This window comes from Mixophyes fleayi, chromosome 4, assembly GCF_038048845.1.
Source record: "Mixophyes fleayi isolate aMixFle1 chromosome 4, aMixFle1.hap1, whole genome shotgun sequence".
Classification (NCBI taxonomy): domain Eukaryota; kingdom Metazoa; phylum Chordata; class Amphibia; order Anura; family Limnodynastidae; genus Mixophyes; species Mixophyes fleayi.
Genome location: NC_134405.1, coordinates 223,995,781 through 224,013,687, shown reverse-complemented (window position 1 = coordinate 224,013,687; position 17,907 = coordinate 223,995,781). Strand labels below are relative to the sequence as shown.

The 17,907-nt window shown below is 43.8% G+C and overlaps 1 long non-coding RNA gene across 1 annotated transcript in view; it reads left to right on the top strand.

Annotated features, from left to right (window-relative positions):
• Positions 1 to 17,907, top strand: part of LOC142150080 (uncharacterized) — a 493,307-nt gene that overhangs the window by 458,751 nt on the left and 16,649 nt on the right. Inside the window, exon 3 of the long non-coding RNA XR_012691002.1 lies at positions 15,367 to 15,445. This is a non-coding gene — a long non-coding RNA (uncharacterized LOC142150080). The remainder of the gene's footprint in view (positions 1 to 15,366; positions 15,446 to 17,907) is intronic.

The following is a 17,907-nucleotide window of genomic DNA, read 5'->3' as shown; positions in this document are numbered from 1 at the left end:
CTTCTTCAAAGGTATGGGCTTTGCACTTTATGACGGCTACTGTTCTGGGTAACTGTATTGCTGTCAGAAGTCCTTTTATGTGTTGTGAGTGTGCCACTGGTGTACCTGCTGCTGTCGTAAAGTTTCTAAGACGCCAAAGGGCCCCAAAATCATGCACTACCCCGAAGGCGTACCTAGAGTCAGTATATATGTTGGCTGATTTACCCTCTGCCAATTCACACGCTCTCCTTAGTGCTACTAGTTCCGCCACCTGGGCTGAGTGAGGTGGACCAAGGGGTTCAGCTTCTACCACATCCTGATCGTCTACAACAGCGTAACCAGTACATAGCTCTCCTGTCTCTGTCTGTCTATGGCAACTTCCGTCTGTATAAAACGTAAAATCTACATTTTCTAAGGGGGTGTCACGTATGTCGGGCCTTGCAGTAAAGGTCTGATTCAGGTGTTCCATACAGTCATGCGTGTCAGTATTCTTGCCTAACTCATCATCAACCAGGGTCTCCTCACCTCCCACCCTTTGTGTCTCTTGAGACACATACGGAAGGTATGTAGCTGGATTTAGGGTGCTACATCGTTTGATGGTGATGTTTGAGGGTGCCATCAGGGCTAGTTCCCACTTTGTGAATCTAGCTGAAGAAACATGTCTGGTTTGGGCTGAATTTAACAGAGCTGATACAGCATGGGGTGTATAGATGGTTGAATTATGTCCTAATACTACATCCTCACTCTTACTTACTAGAAGGGCCGTTGCTGCTACACTTCTAAGACATGTTGGGAGTGACCTTGCCACATTGTCTAATTGTGCACTGTAGTATGCTACCGGTCTGCTAGCGTCACCATGTTTCTGTGTGAGGACACCTGCTGCACAGCCATCAGCTTCTGTACAAAATAGCTCAAAAGGCTTTTCATAATCAGGTATTCCCAATGCAGGTGCTTTTGTCAGACTATCTTTAAGATTAAAGAACGCTTGCTCCGACTCTTCTGTGTGTACGACACGTTCTGGTTTTGAGGAAGAGACTAGCTCCTGCAATGGTAATGCCAGAATAGAAAAACCTGGGATCCAGGACCTACAGTATCCACACATCCCCAAGAAAGTACGAATCTGCTTCTGGCTCTGCGGCAGGGTCATGTGTTGTATGGCCTCAATTCTGTCGGTTGTCAGGTGTCTTAGCCCCTTAGTGAGGCAGTGTCCTAAGTATTTGACCTTAGTCTGACATGGCTGTAATTTATCCTTTGCCACCTTGTGCCCTGTTTGTGAAAGATGAAGCAACAACAATTTAGTATCATGTAAACATGACATAAAAGAATCAGAACACAACAACAAATCGTCTACATATTGAATTAGAACAGACCCATTGTGGGGTTGAAAGGATTGCAAACAGTCATGTAAGGCTTGGGAGAAAATACTGGGGCTGTCAATGAACCCCTGGGGTAGTCTGGTCCATGTGTATTGCACTCCCCTGTAGGAGAATGCAAAAAGGTATTGGCAGTCAGGGTGAAGAGGGACTGAAAAGAAAGCAGAACATAGATCAATGACAGTAAAATGACTGGCAGACGGTGGAATCTGCATGAGGATGACAGCTGGATTCGGCACTACGGGGAATTGGCTCTCAACAACTTTGTTAATTCCCCTTAAGTCCTGGACTAATCTATAGCCCCTCCCCCCACTCTTCTTCACAGGGAAAATGGGACTATTTGCTGTACTGGCTGTACGAATTAAAATCCCTTGTTGTAACAGCCTCTCAATAACAGGATATACCCCTAGTTCCACCTCCGGTTTTAATGGATACTGTGGGATTTTTGGAGCTATCCTACCACTTTTTAGATTGACCATGACAGGGGCTACGTTTGCCATCAGTCCAGTGTCCTGTCCATCTCTGGTCCATAGGGAACCTGGTATTTCCAGCAACATCCCCTTTACTTGAGATGGACTTTGTTCTATAACAGGAGAGTGTAACATTAACCTTGGAGGGGTGTCCAATATGTCCTGTACCTCATGTGCAACCCTCTCGGGTATATCTAGGAACACACCATCTGAAGTACAGTATATGACACATCCCATTTTACATAACAAGTCTCTCCCTAGCAAGTTAGTAGGAGCCGCTGCAGCCAAGAGAAACGAATGCTTAGTATGCAGAGGCCCGATAGTAACTTCGGCGGGTTTAGTTAGAGGATAATGTAACACTTTTCCCGTCACCCCCATAGCTGGAATAGTTTTGCTGGTCACCTGTAGATTGAAAGGAGAGGTTATCACAGATCGGGCCGCCCCTGTATCTACAAGAAAAGTTTGTTTCCTGCCAGCTATGTCAACTATCATTGTTGGTTCTTCACTCTCACTCTCAGTTAACCTCACTGGCTGTAGACTACAGGTATGACCTGACCCCTAGCGCTGACTAGTGATTTCCCGCGCAGCATTTGCTGCCGTAATATGCGCGGGTAGATGTGAGTCTTCTAGTCTATGTGAATCCTTTCTTGGAGGATATCTATGTGACCCACCCCTATGTGTATTGAGTCTTTCTTTATTACAATCTCTAACGTAATGTCCTTCCTCGTTACAGTTGAAACACCTGATCACTTTAGGTTTCCTGTTATATGGGTTGTATGCTGGTGGTCGTGTATGCACCCCTTCTAGAGCCTGTATACTTACCGTCATTAACCTATCACTTTTCTCTTCCCTTTTTTTAAAAAGGTTCTTGTCATGCTCCACAGCAGACTCCCTAAGGGAGTCTACCGTGACGCCTCTCCAATTAGGTAATGTGGTTTGTACTCTCGTCTTTAAATTTTCCCTAAGGCCATCCATCAGTACCCCTACAGCTACCTCTCTGTGATGTGGGTCCTCACTTATGTTGGATATCCCAGTAAATCGTGCAATCGCTGTTATAGCTCTAGCAAAGTAATCTGAGGCAGTTTCACTATCCTTTTGTTTAATGGTGAAAATCTTACTCCAATTTACTACTACTGGAAAACAGATGGCTAAGTGTTTGACAATTTGTTCTATATTCCGTTGGTTAATCTCATCAGTCAGGGTGTCATCTTCCTCCAACAAACAATCTCCAATAAATTTTTGTATGTTAGTATTGGGAGGAAGACACGCCCTCAACACTACCCGCCAATCCTTACTGGTTGGTTCATGAGCATTCCCTAAGTCTTTAACAAATTTTTGACATTTAGCTAACTCTTTTCTAGGATCTGGGAATTCAGTCATAATGGAACGTAATTCTGATCTAGTCCAGGGACAATGCATTGTAACATTTCTTAAAGGAACTACACCATCCTTATCCGGTTTCCCATTGGGAACTGATATTGTGCGGACCGGGAACACACCCTCTGGTACACTAACTTCAGGGGACGCTACAGGATTTACAGGCCCTAGATTTAGAACACTTTCACTCCTAGTGATCACGCTACTCTCACCTATCTCAGCCATTTTCTCATCCTTGCGCTGAGCCTCTAGTACATTAACAGCATGGGCAATGGCCGAAATCACAGTGGGTTCATCTTCGTTTTCAGATACACTTGATTGAAACTGATTTAAAACAGGGTACAACTTAGTAATTTTTCTATTTTCAGTTTTAACAACGGCTGTACTTACCCCTCCCGCCACATAAGGTGGCGGGGGCGCGCTTGCGCTGAGTTTGCCACGCTTCTCAATGGTTACATCCGCCTTGCGCGCGCTTTTCGCCACGCCTATTTCCGGTTTGTATTCGCTGCTCTGCCACGTGTTACCTTCCATTTGCCACAATTTTAAACAATCATTATGTCTATTTCTCTTTTTCGTTGACTTGATCAACCATATTTTATCTTTTACAGTATTCAGTACCTCTGCATTAAAACTCCCTATTGTTGGGAAAGGCCTATCACAAGCTTTGGTCATCCCGACCCACGTGTCACAATACACAGTTGCATATGCACCATATTTCTTACACATGAGAAACCTCGCTGAACCAATAGGGCCTTCCTTAGGCAGTACACTGACCATCTCTAGCGTATGCTTAGCACCCATGTTGAACAATATACCTTCTACCCGGAACACAGACACACCGCAATGCTCTGTTCCTTCCGGCCAAATGTGAAATACAGACACACCGCAATGCTCTGTTCTTTCCACCTAATAATTTCAACTCTGTTGCTATACTCACCGCTAGAGATCTATAATCCTCGGTGAACGTATTTCCTTTAGCCGCGTTCACTCGCTTTTCTCGCCCCTGGCGAGGATCCCTAATACAGAAATATCACTGTGGGCCCCAAGGGCTATCAGCTCCTCGATACCCTGGCTAAACCACAAAATCTGCTGAGTTTATTATCGCTGGGAGCGCAAAGTCGATACAATCAACCTGCCTTTCCAGTATAATTCCTCCTAGCTGCTTCACCAATTCGCACTAACGGTGCGACCGGATCGCACTGCCTACCAATACTAATTATTAGCAAACCTTGCGATCTATTGGTAGCGCTTTGCGAAAACCCAGTTTTCGCATTCGGTATACCTGCCCTGTATACCGTCCTTCAGTTGGGCAATCCGCCTCGTCAGACAGCAACTGAGCACCTCAACAATAAAACAGTGTATCTACGTTACAACATCACACACTATACACCTTTTCTGCGCAGAAAATCAAAAGTTCCCAACAATAGTAATAATGTCTCAGAGGCTTTCACAAGTAATTATACTATGCATGTATAATAACTATCAAAACGATTGTTTAACCACGTGGCAAGTTTACCGGAAGTTCGCGTACGCACAGCAGGAAGTACACATACGCTAAACAATGCAATACAGTTAAAACGCACAATGACAGAAAAAAGAAACAGTTTTCTCTTTTGTCCCTAGGTTCTAGTTAGCGTGCCCTAGATAATGCAAAACGGACATTCGGTTTCGCAACACAGAGTAAAAATTCAGGTTTTGAACACCATGCGTTCTTACCCGTTTATGACGCGTCTCCACCCTTTGTTGAGGAACCGAAATCCGTTGGTCTTGCGTATCATCGGCAACGAAACCTCCAAAGCTCACGAGCCCCCAATTGTTATGTGCGTATTGTCGCTAACCAATAACGATTGTCGAACCTCGATTTGTGTTTCCAACGCACAAAGATTTATTCGCAATAAGTGGGAAAAAATATGCTCAAGCGAAGTAATAGTAAATACAGCCGTTACTTATCGCAGGCGCTCTGGATCCAGTGCAGTCATTCAATCCTGAAGTCTGGGGACAAGAAGTCTGCACTCTGGATCACAAGCTGCTGCTTATATACACAATCAAATACAGTAATACAATGAAGATGGTATGGCTTGCATCTATTGGTCCGGGTCTCAGGAATGTCCAAGGGGTTGTCAATCATTGGCTGGTTCATCCTAAGGAATCCAAAGGAGGGGGTCATCTCTGCAGGGGGTATGCTCTGCTCTTCCCGCCAGAATTCCTTAGTCTTAAGTAGTTCATAATTCCCTATCATTCATAACTTGCGCATGCACTCTGCGATTCCCTCGCAGAGCGCACCAAACAGTAGGATATGTAACAAGGTTCATTATGATACCACTCATGATGTTATTCCTTTAACCCGTTCTGTGTATTTCACTAATATGCATGTAACTCTGATATAACATATAAATACTACTATATTTCGACATAACTGACTATGTGTTGCTACTACCAATAATGTGTACTATTTTATGAGTATGCGTGTTTGTGCGAATGTATGGTAAAAGACCAATTACTGTTGCTGCCACGTGTAGTGGATGCGTACACCCTTTCACGCCGTAGCGTGCCCTTGTACGTCATAGCGTACCGTACGCATCTTTTCAGACAAAGACAACCAAGTTTGCTAGACTTTAATTGAAATGACTTTATCCAATTTACTGACTTCGACAATAGGTAACACAGAACATGAGGATATGGGGACTTCTACTAGCTCTGGGCAATCTTAGTGCAACTTTCACTCAATGTGACATTCACTCTTTTTACATGACTGACTGAAAGGTTATTATTGGGCTAGTGGGGGTACAGGGAAGAACATTTGTTTAGCCACTTTTTATTTTTTAATAATATTTTTGTTTCGAAGGTTTTTTTTAATTTGTTTATACACTTTTATTTAAACATTTTATACATTTGGGAAACCCTTCAGGACGTGGAAAGGTCTGATGGATATCACCTGTACAATAACACTGTTAGCTTTTGCATTTACATATACTATTAGATAGTAGTAATAATGAATCTAACAGGGGAGATCAACTCTCAAGAATTCTCCACATCTAAAGAAATTATGATGACATCATTACCACCTGGCAGTGACAGTCACAAGTATCTAATAAATGAATGAGAGCCAAGGAATGGTACCATATCTAAATAAGAGATATGCAACCTAACATTGCCGAAGGGCAAAGACAGTTCAATTTCTTTTTGTACCTCTGTGGCACCTCAGTTCAAAATAAAGGTAAGAGAATGCTAAAATATAAATAAAATATTATGATGTAAAACATGTGTAGCCCCTGCACTGTTGGGTACCTTAGCAAACCTGAGAGGATAGGGGTAGCATTTAGGTTTGTATCACCTCTTCTCAAATGCAGTGCCTCCACCCAAGTCATGTTCTCTCTTCAGGTCTACCAGAGGTTGGTAAGGTCTACCAGGGGTTGAATAGGGAAACCCTTGCCTGACTAACAATAAATACCTGGTGATGACTAACACACAAACACACCAGGTACAAGGGAAAAGCCTCTTGCCATGTGTATTAAATAATCTGATAACTATAAGGCCAACAACTTAGTAGATAATGAGTAAAGAAATAGGAGTGTGTCCTCAGCAATGATAAAGAGGCTTACACTACTATGAAAATACAAGTAACATGTAGTAAGACAATAATACAATTAATGTGCATAATAGTAGCATAACAATATCACAATTGCATGTCATTCTATAATGACACAATATAAGAATTAGTAAAATTGGTAACAATGGTAGAAGACTCAGTAATGACAATGGTGGCAATGGAATCAAATCAGCAATGACAACATTAGCCAGATTAAACATGTCACAAAGGTCTCTATTTACTATTATGAAGAGATAACGAAGATTTTCTATTGCTGCTTATCACAGCAATAGAAAATCTTGCAATTCCGCAATTTACTTAGACTGAGTCCCATAATTGGTTATTATAGTTATCTTTACATATTAAATTACATTTTTATTGATCTTTAAACAATATTAAACAAAGTATAACAGGGTACAGAAATGATAGGAAGGGTAAAGAAGAACATAAGGGATGGCAACATATGGGTATGAAGCAAAAGATAACATTACATTGTCTCACAGGATAACGGCACTGATGATTACCTGTTGGTGTTGGCACTACTTTGGAAGAAGGTGCGGAGTCTAATGCGCCTCTAGTCATCACCAGGAAGCCCTGCAAGGGAGTTTAAGTTTTGTTGTGGGAGATGCGCAGGTCATGGTCCTCTAACTGAGCTACCAGCACGGCAACGGAGAGTAGAGGGTAGTCAGACAGGCGGGGTGAAAAATGTGCAGACAGCAGAAGTAAACTAGAGATATCTAGAAGGTGTAGTCAGGCAGGCCCGGGTCAATACCGTGCGGTCAGCAGAAGTACACAAGGATGATCCAGAGGGGTAGTCAAGCAGCAAAGGAACAGTCAACAGAGAGAATCAGAAAAGCAGGTCAGGAGAGAAGACGAGGTCATACATAAGAATCTGAAGGTCACTAGGAGGTAAGTAGGATAAAGCTGGAGCTGGGGGACCCAATAGACTGGCATCTGCATGGTGCCAGAGTCTGCTTTAAATAGAGGAAGAGCCCAATGAATAGCACTGGCAGGGCAGCGTGGGCAGAAGACAGCCATCCCTGAGCGGAAGAGGGATGGTGCCTGACACATAGTTTATGAATAAACAAGCAGTCCTATAATATATGGAACAGTATCTTTCTGCCACAGTTCCTCCAGCAGAGTTCGGATTTATCAGGCCAGATCTTATGTAATTTAAGACCTATGTGTAACAAAAAAAAAATCTACATTTTTTTCCTAAGGATGTTAATAGCCCAGAAATTAGGGTTTTTGAAAGTTTGGTGTCAAGGGATCTTGATAACCTAAAAATAAATCGATTAAAGATGAATAACAACAATTTAACTAGAGACGAAAAGACTTGTTTGAGAGAAAGAGAGACCTGGAATGATGTAGTTAGTAAACCATCAGATAAACGTGGGAATGTAGTCATCTGATCTATAACCATGTACAAACAAGAAATGTATCGTTAACTAAGGGACACGAAATGCAATCGTCGTCTTTTCTCCAACTCTTTACATGAATTTAAAGTATCCTATAATAATATTATTACAAATGCCTTTGAACTGCAGGTCATCAATAAAACTGAAAATGAATTCCTACAACTGACTAACCCTAAAATCCCGACCATATATATTTTGCCGAAAATACATAAAAATTGTAAGATTCCACCAGGCAGACCGATTGTGTCCGGAATGGGTAGCCTGACAGAACAGGCGAGTATATTCCTCGATGTACACCTGAGGAAATATGCCAGTTCCCTACCCTCATTGGAGATTTTGAAAATGCTGTGTGGAATAATAATAGATTCGGATGTATGGCTAATTAAATGTGATGTGGAGGGTTTATATACCAGCATTAGTCACACAGCAGGGATTGAGGCTATTAGATACTTTCTACAGACTAGCCTAGATGTAGCCTTTGGAAGTTTTCTTGTTGAATTATTGAAATTTATTCTAACTAGGGATGTGCACCGGCCACTTTTCGTGTTTTGGGTTTTGGGTTTTGGGTTCTGATTACCTTCAGGTTTTGGGTTCTAATGGGTTTTGCCAAAACACCCCCTCAAGGTTTTCGGTTCTGATTTTTTTTTAAAAAAAAAGCATAAAAACTGCTAAAATCCAGATTATTTTTTTTTCACTTCTACGCTATTATTAACCTCAATAACATTAATTTCCATTCATTTCCAGTCTATTCTGAACACCTCACAATATTGTTTTTAGCCCAAAAGGTTGCACCGAGGTAGCTGGATGACTAAGCTAAGCGTCACGTACATTAACCCACATGGTGCAATCATCCCTAATACATCTGCTAGAAGCCTTTTCAGGGCTGTTACTATCTTACTTTTGTTTTCTGTATTGCTCTCTTTCTCCTCTATTTACATTATTACTTCCTTTTCCTTTTACACATCTTATAATATCTCAACATAATCTAAATTAATTTTGCTCTTTTCAAACTTCTCAATTTATTTTTCTCTTTAAGATATCCTTTACTTTTGTAGTGAATTAATTTTTCTCCTTTTTTCCTTTTTTGATCAATTAACTTCTACCTCTTCTATGAATATTGTTCCCTATATCTTTCTTCCTTCAGCAATCTGTGCTAATTACATTTTCATCTACTTACCTTTCTCATATTTTTCCTAAACTTCTTTTTAAATCCATTTCCTCTGTTTTCCTGCCTCCCCTTCATTGTATTTCTGATCATCATTGTATCTTCTATATATTTCTCTTACACCTTTGTCTCCTCTTCTTTCCAATCTAAGACAAAGCAGGCAACTAGTTGTGTCACACAGTAAATACATACTGCTTAATGCCTACAAACTCACACAAAAGTAAACCTTTATTCCTAACATTTACATATATATTTTCCTTAGTGTAGGAAACTATTATCTGCATTACATTGTTTAACAATTTTATGTTACATTTTTTTGCACTGTTGATCAGTTTCCTGCTCTAAGTATTATGTTCACTATTAAATTGAACATAACAGAGAAATTATTACAGTATGGATCATGGTTAGTTCTTACCGTATATGTTGAGCTGAACCTTTTTTGTTTCAGTGGTGGTAAAATTTTGAGCAATCATCGTGTACTCCCCCTGATCAGCCTGTCTGATAGCGTCTGTCACGGTTACAAACAGGAGTACAGCTAGGAGTCACGAATATGGTGAAAACACTCTGTTTATTTGCAGATAAGTATAAATAGCAGGTAAACGAGAGCAGTAGTAAATACCAGGTGCACGCTGATGCAGGAAATAATACGAATGTTCAGAAACCAGCAGGTAAACAGCTAATGCAGGGAAGCAGGAGGTATGAACAGATTCCAAGCAGGCATGAACCAGAGGAGCAAGGCAGGAGGAAGAATCCACAGGTTGCAACAAGGATATGACATCACAGGATGGGACAACAATAACCAGCAATGTGTGCTGGGAGTGACAGGTATATAAAGGGAAAACCACACCCAGGTGCATGGGATAATTGGTGAACATGAAGGTTAACCCCTAATGCACACAATAAGGCACAATAGCAGCACCTCTGGTGAATGGAGGTACTGCCAATACAAATACAATAATAAGGACAAAAAGGCAGGAGCTGCCATGCAAAGCAGCATGTAATGCATAAGCTGTAGGCAGATCTTGACAGTACCCCCTCCCTTAAGGGCGGATTCCAGACGCCCAATTACCAAAAATGTCTGAGTTCATCGGAATCATAGTCCAGAATTGGGGGCCCGGCAGAAAAGTCCTCGTCCATGGGTAAAAGGGCAAAGGAGGCCATGCCAGCTGCCAGTTCAAGCACTGCAGAACCACCTCTTTTCTTACGTCCTCCTTTCTTACGGGACTTCCTTAGAGTTGGAACCTGCGCCAACTGGGTGGAGCACAAGGGTAGTTCTCGGACTGTAGTGCCGGGTAGTGTTGCTGAAAGCACAGGTGACCCACAGGATGGCACTGCAGGGGTTGGAGAAAACTTTTTGATTACTTCCTCAACAAACCGTTGTAAGTCAAACAGGATGGGATCTTGGGTTTCAATAAATGGATTTGCCCATTCCAAAGCTTCTCCTTTAAAATACGAAATAAGGAACAGTACCCGTCCCTTAGGGTTGTTAACAAGCTCTGGTATGGAGGGCATATAAAAGGCAGCAAATTTCAGAAGGGCACAAAGTTGGGAAATGTGCCCCTCAAAGAAAGGCAACGGCTCAGACTTAGCACCCTCAGCAACAGATGGCTCGGACTTGGCAGACGACTTGGCAGCAGACCCGGACTGGGCGGCAGACTTGGCGGCAGGCTCGGACTGGGCGGCAGACTTGGGGGCAGGCCCGGACTGGACGGCAGACTTAGGGGCAGGCCCGGACTGGGCGGCAGACTTGGGGGCAGGCCCGGACTGGGCGGCAGACATGGGGGCAGGCCCGGACTGGGCGGCAGACTTGGGGGCATGCCCGGACTGGGTGGCAGACTTGGCAGCAGGCCTGAACTGGGCAGCAGACTTGTAGGGGACAGTGCTGTGAGAAACCTCACAGGGGGCAGTGCTGTGAGAAGCCTCGGAGGGGACAGCACTGTGAGAAGCCTCGGGGGGAACAGAGCTGTGAGAAGCCTCAGAGCAGACAGCTCTGTGAGAAGCCTCAGAGCAGACAGCGCCGTGAGAAGCCTCAGAGCAGACAGCGCTGTGAGTAGCCTCAGAGCAGACAGCGCTGTGAGTAGCCTCAGAGCAGACAGCGCTGTGAGAAGCCTCAGAGCAGACAACGCTGTGAGAAGCCTCAGAGCAGACGGCACCAAGTGGTAACTCGGGCCGAACCGCATAGAGTAGCAACTCGGGCCGAACCGCATGGACAGGCAACTCGGGCCGAACCGCATGGACAGGCAACTCGGGCTGAACTGCGTGGACAGGCAACTCGGGCTGAACCGCGTGGACAGGCAACTTGGGCTGAACCGCATGGACAGGCAACTCTTCTGGAGCAGACTGGAGGGACAGGACCCCCTCTGGAGCAGACTGTAATGGCAGCGCCCTCTCTGGAGAAGACTGTAAGGGCTGCGCCCCCTCTGGAGAAGACTGTAAGGGCAGCGCCCCCTCTGGAGAAGACTGTAAGGGCAGTGCCCCCTCTGCAGAAGACTGTAAGGGCAGCGCCCCCTCTGGAGCAGACTTTAAGGGAAGCGCCCCCCTCTGGAGAGGACTGTAAGGGCAGCGCCCCCTCTGGAGAGGACTGTAAGGGCAGCACCCCCTCTGGAGAAGTCTTTAAGGGCAGCGCCCCCTCTGGAGAGGACTGTAAGGGCAGCGCCCCCTCTGGAGAAGTCTTTAAAGGCAGCGCCCCCTCTGGAGAAGTCTTTAAGGGCAACGCCCCCTCTGGAGAAGTCTTTAAAGGCAGCACCCCCTCTGGAGCAGGCTGTAGCTCAGGAACAGAGACAGCGGCTGAAGACTCGGGACTGGAGGCAGCGGCTGAAAACTCGGTACTGGAGGCAGCGGCTGAAGACTCGGTACTGGAGGCAGCGGCTGAAGACTCGGTACTGGAGGCAGCGGCTGAAGACTCGGTACTGGAGGCAGCGGCTGAAGACTCGGTACTGGAGGCAGCGGCTGAAGACTCGGTACTGGAGCCAGTGGCAGGAGACTCAGGACCGGACACAGTGGCAGGAGACTCAGGACCGGACACAGTGGCAGGAGACTCAGGACCGGACACAGTGGCAGGAGACTCAGGACCGGACACAGTGGCAGGAGAATCAGGACCGGACACAGTGGCAGGAGACTCAGGACCGGACACAGTGGCAGGAGACTCAGGACCGGACAGGAGACAGAGGCTGGCACCTCGGCACAGGAGACAGAGGCTGGGACCTCGGCACAGGCGGCTGGTGCTGGCGCCTCAGGACAGGCGGCTGGAGCTGGCGCCTCAGGACAGGCGGCTAGAGCTGGCGCCTCAGGACAGGCGGCTGGAGCTGGCAGATTGGGTCTCTTCCCAGAGAACAGAAATGGTGGAGCATAAACAATTTTGGAATGCGGAGAGGAAATAACAGGAGATGGTTCAGTAAGCTGACGTGGTCTATGGACAGGACAGTCCTGCAAGAAGTGCGCATTGCTGGCACAGTAGAGACACAACTTGTATGTTATCCTGCGCCGCCGTTCCTCTTCGGTCAGATGGGGGCGTGGACCACCTGTGTACTGGGAATTTGTTACCCCATAGTTCATAGAAAACAGCAAATTTGTAGAAGTACTTTTAAGAGGTGCTGTTTGCACATGTTCATCAGCAGAGAAGGTGGATTGAGACAGCTCAGCAGCTTCTGAATTAAGAGAGACAGAATCTGACAGTCTCCTGAGTGGGTCCACAAGTAAAGAGGAAAATCTAGCAAGCTGAGAACGTAGCAATATAATGTTCATCTGTAAAGTTTGTAGCAGTGGCAATTCCATGATTGGTGAAACAGACATGTTGCAAAAAACAAATGAAAACTTGATTGCAGAAAAAAGGTCCCAGAATAAAACAAAACTTTCACCTGACTCCAAAGCTGTCTTGTGGGCTGGTTATACTGTCACGGTTACAAACAGGAGTACAGCTAGGAGTCACGAATATGGTGAAAACACTCTGTTTATTTGCAGATAAGTATAAATAGCAGGTAAACGAGAGCAGTAGTAAATACCAGGTGCAAGCTGATGCAGGAAATAATACGAATGTTCAGAAACCAGCAGGTAAACAACTAATGCAGGGAAGCAGGAGGTATGAACAGATTCCAAGCAGGCATGAACCAGAGGAGCAAGGCAGGAGGAAGAATCCACAGGTTGCAACAAGGATATGACATCACAGGATGGGACAACAATAACCAGCAATGTGTGCTGGGAGTGACAGGTATATAAAGGGAAAACCACACCCAGGTGCATGGGATAATTGGTGAACATGAAGGTTAACCCCTAATGCACACAATAAGGCACAATAGCAGCACCTCTGGTGAATGGAGGTACTGCCAATACAAATACAATAATAAGGACAAAAAGGCAGGAGCTGCCATGCAAAGCAGCATGTAATGCATAAGCTGTAGGCAGATCGTGACAGCGTCCAGTCTCAGGCTTCCATTCATAAACAATTCACATCTTCCCATAAACGAATCCAGATCTCGCGAGATCTGACGGCAGGATGATGATGTTTTGCCTCGTTCTGAGTTTTGCGTCGGGCGGGAATCCCCGAACAGTGCTCGGATCCGGCTCAGATCGGCACTGTTCGAGGGTGTTCGGATTTCAAGAATCCAAACCCGCTCACCCCTAATTCTAACAAAGAATTTTCTTGTATTTGATGACTGTCACGGCTCTGAGGTTTTTTGCAGACCCCCTGCCTCTACTATCGAGGATGGTGGAGGCAGAATTCAATGATATTCACAGGATAAGTTCACAGCTACAAGCATCAAATGATAACACAGGAGAAAGTAATAGTGCTGCAACGTAGTGTATTGAATATTAGTACAACAGGAATAGATATATATATATATTGGCAGAGATGAATACACGGCAATGTAGTAATGCAGACACAATTCACATATGCTTCTTCATAGTCGGTAACCCTTGGCAACAGCATGAAATGATATACAGTTTAACGCAGTAAATAAGAACACTAGGATCCAATAGAGAACCACACAGCAGATGAATGTGAATCACTGGTACAGCATACAGTCCAAACAGAATAGTATATAGAACTTTAGCTGATCCGAGAGTAGAAATGACTCAACATAGCAGGTGGTACTGGAATCGCTGAATTGGATTGAAACTCTGGTTTCATTTGACAAATCCAATTCAGCAATTGCACAGATCAAGCCATTAAAGTGCAAGCTCTAACTCTGATGTAAGGATAGATCCACAACCGAGTCCCTAGTAGAAAACTGCAGTATAACCACAATACAAAGGTAACCAATTGGATAATCAATGGTGGCTGAAGATTGATTACATCCTCACAGTCTACAGGATAATCCAACAGATAAGCCATTGAACTTTTGGCTTCTGGTACGTATACATCTTCATTGGTGTGACCTGTTTGCCTATATATCATCTTGAACGCAATTTGGCCTTGTGTGATCTTTCACCTTATGAGCTACACATATCTACTCTAGATATTGTTGTTATCCACACGGTGGGAAGCTCTGGCACACTCATTTCCGGTGGTTTGGTTCCTTTTCTGGATTCCCACTTGGCTCCATTAACTTGCCATACTACACTATTGTGCGCCTTCTCTTATTTATTTTTAGATATATATATATATATATATATATATATATATATATATATATATATATATATATATATATATATATATATATAAATGTGTGTGAATTGAGAGGACTTTTGCAGGCATAATATGAATCGGGGACACTTGCGTGGCGTAACATTGTGGGCACTACTGTGTGGCATAGCATTGTTTTGGGGGCACTACTATGTGGCATAGGGGGGCTGCCTATCTATACTAAACTATAGGGGGGCTGACTATACTAAACTCTAGTGAGGGGGGGCTGCACAGAGAACACTATAGGGAGGGGGTGATGGAACCTTTAATGCTGAGGTGGTTTGGGTCTATAATTGAATGTGGGTGCTGTTGATTTAATGGCAGGGATGGTTGGCATTTCTAAATGTACCCATTATTTTTTCCAAATAGGGCCCTCAACATTCCTGGATCCAGACAAGCCGCAACTAAAGAAACCAGCAGCCACAGGTGGTAAAAGTGACAACAACAGGTAGTCCCAGCATATCCTTAAATCAATAAGCTGCTATATATTGGCAAAGCATGCTGGGGCTTGTAGTTTCACTACACTAAGGTGCTAGCTGTCTTTCGTGGACTGACCACTCCCCCTCTAGTGTCTGGTTCCACCTCTATGATGGCTGACCACACCCCCTTTAGTGGGCCCCTAGTGTTGCATTCCCCGGTGGGCCCTTCATGCCCCAGTCCGACACTGCTAATGTACCCATCAGTACGGAAGATAAAGTCCAATAAAATTTGTTTTATTGGTCACATTTGCTACGAGTGGAAAGAGATCTGTCAGATTTTACAGAAAAATTGATCCATCTTGCTTAATGACAATGGTTTAAGATCTATCTTGGATGATAGGGTAAATTTGACATGGCGAAGAGCAAAAAACTTGAAAGACAGACTTGTCAAAAGTAATTTTTCCCATAATAAAAGAACATCACTTGAAACTAAAGGGTCATATAAATGTATGGGCTGTAAAGCCTGTGAATATATGACCAAAACGAATGAGTTTCAGGACAAATTTTGGGGATAATCATAAAATTGACCAATTCCTTAATTGTAATTCCAAGGGAGTCATTTATGCTCTTAGATGCCCATGTAATAAATATTATGTGGGCATGACTAGTAGAGCTATGAAATTGCGAATTCTTGAACATGTAGGTACAATAAGAAATGCAAGGACTGACCAAGAAACATTTAGACAACTTACCTGTGTAGCCAGACATTTTTTTAGAAAACATGGAGGTACAGTTTGTGGATTAAGAGCATTTTCTATAGAAAAAAATTCAATTGGGAATAAGAGGGGGTGATGGTAATAGACAATTGCTTCAGAGAGAAAGCAGATGGATTTTTTTGCTTGACTCCCGTATACCAAATGGCCTTAATGAAAATTCTAGCTATGCTTTCTTTTTGGGCTGATCTCAGTATTTACTTTTAATTTCAGTCTCTGTGTCTATTCCCCTTTATTTTCTGGAATTCAATCCCATGTAATGTATATGGATTCGTGGGATTGATTAATCCATGAATATATGAATATTTAAAATCACTCTATACTATAGTGTTCAGATCCACAAACTCAGCTTCCCAGGTTTTCTGTATCTGAAATCTGTTTGGTTGATTAGGGGAAAGAATACAGTTGTACCAGGAAGAGATCCCTCCTTCATGTGACTGAGATGTTAATGTTGCAAGGATCCAAAGAGGAGGTAGGCCCACCGTAGAAACTTTTGTGGTACACACTTGCAACCAGTGATGTATTTGTAAATATTATAAAAATTGCAGGTGTGTATGTTAAACCTGTTTTGAATTATCGCAGAGGATATTAGAGATGAGTTTTCAAAATGATTATTCAAAAAGATTATGAAGATGTGTGTCACAGGACTAGGCAGAATAAAAGGAATCTAAACAGTCTGTGTGGTTTGACTCCATCTACCACAGAGGTGCAGTGTCTAATGGAGTGAAGGTGTTCACCAGGGACCGTGGCAAGTAGGCTTGGGCTTCGCTCTTTCACCCTGCAGGTCGCGGTTCTCCGGATGAGTACCAAGCGAGACCAGGAGAGGAAGAAGGTGCGCCAACAAGGAGGATAAACTGGACACAGGACCAGGCACTGTAGAAGGCAAGGCACAGGATACTTATAAACTGGGGAGCTAGAGGTTAGAGAGGATGGATTCCGGGTTCAACAGGCTGGATTCGGGTACAGGAACACTGGATACCAAATTGGTTTAGGAGCCGAGGATATTAGATACCAGGAACAGCCAGAGCGAATGAGTCATTGAATGCCAAGATACCAGACTAGCTTAGGAGCAGAAGCTTCTGGATTACAGCAGATGGGAGTTGAGTACAGAAACTCTGTATGCCAGCCTAGCTTAGGAGCAAAAACTCGATGAAACTCGAATACAAATACTCCAGAACCAGATTTATCTTAGGATCAATTGATGCTGGATACTAGGATTAACAGGAGGGATTCGGGTACAGGGTACCAAGGTACTGGACTTGCTTGGGAGAGGGTGATGCTGAGTTCCAGAGACACGAGATGGAACTCAGGCACAGCATTTCCGGAATCCAGACAATTCTAGGAAGCAGATAATCCGGTTAAGCATAGGAGACCCAAGTGCAGATTTACTGGATACCAGGAACAGCCAGGAAAACACAGGATGAGGAAACAGAAAACCAGGATTCCAAAAAATCTGTGAGCCAAACTGTCCAAGAACTGAATGGGTCAAAGGACTTGAAGATCTGGCAACATCTGAAGGGAACAGGTTCCTTAAATAGCTGTTCATATATTACTATGGACCATTTCTTAATCTAAGTGTTTGCATAGTACTTATGAACATCTCATTTTTATAATTGGTCATAAAAGCAAACATTTTTAACTTGTTTGCTAAAGTCTATGTGAAAGAAGAAAAATGCAAGATTCTAAAGTTTGGGATACCAAATAGCATTCTGCATAAC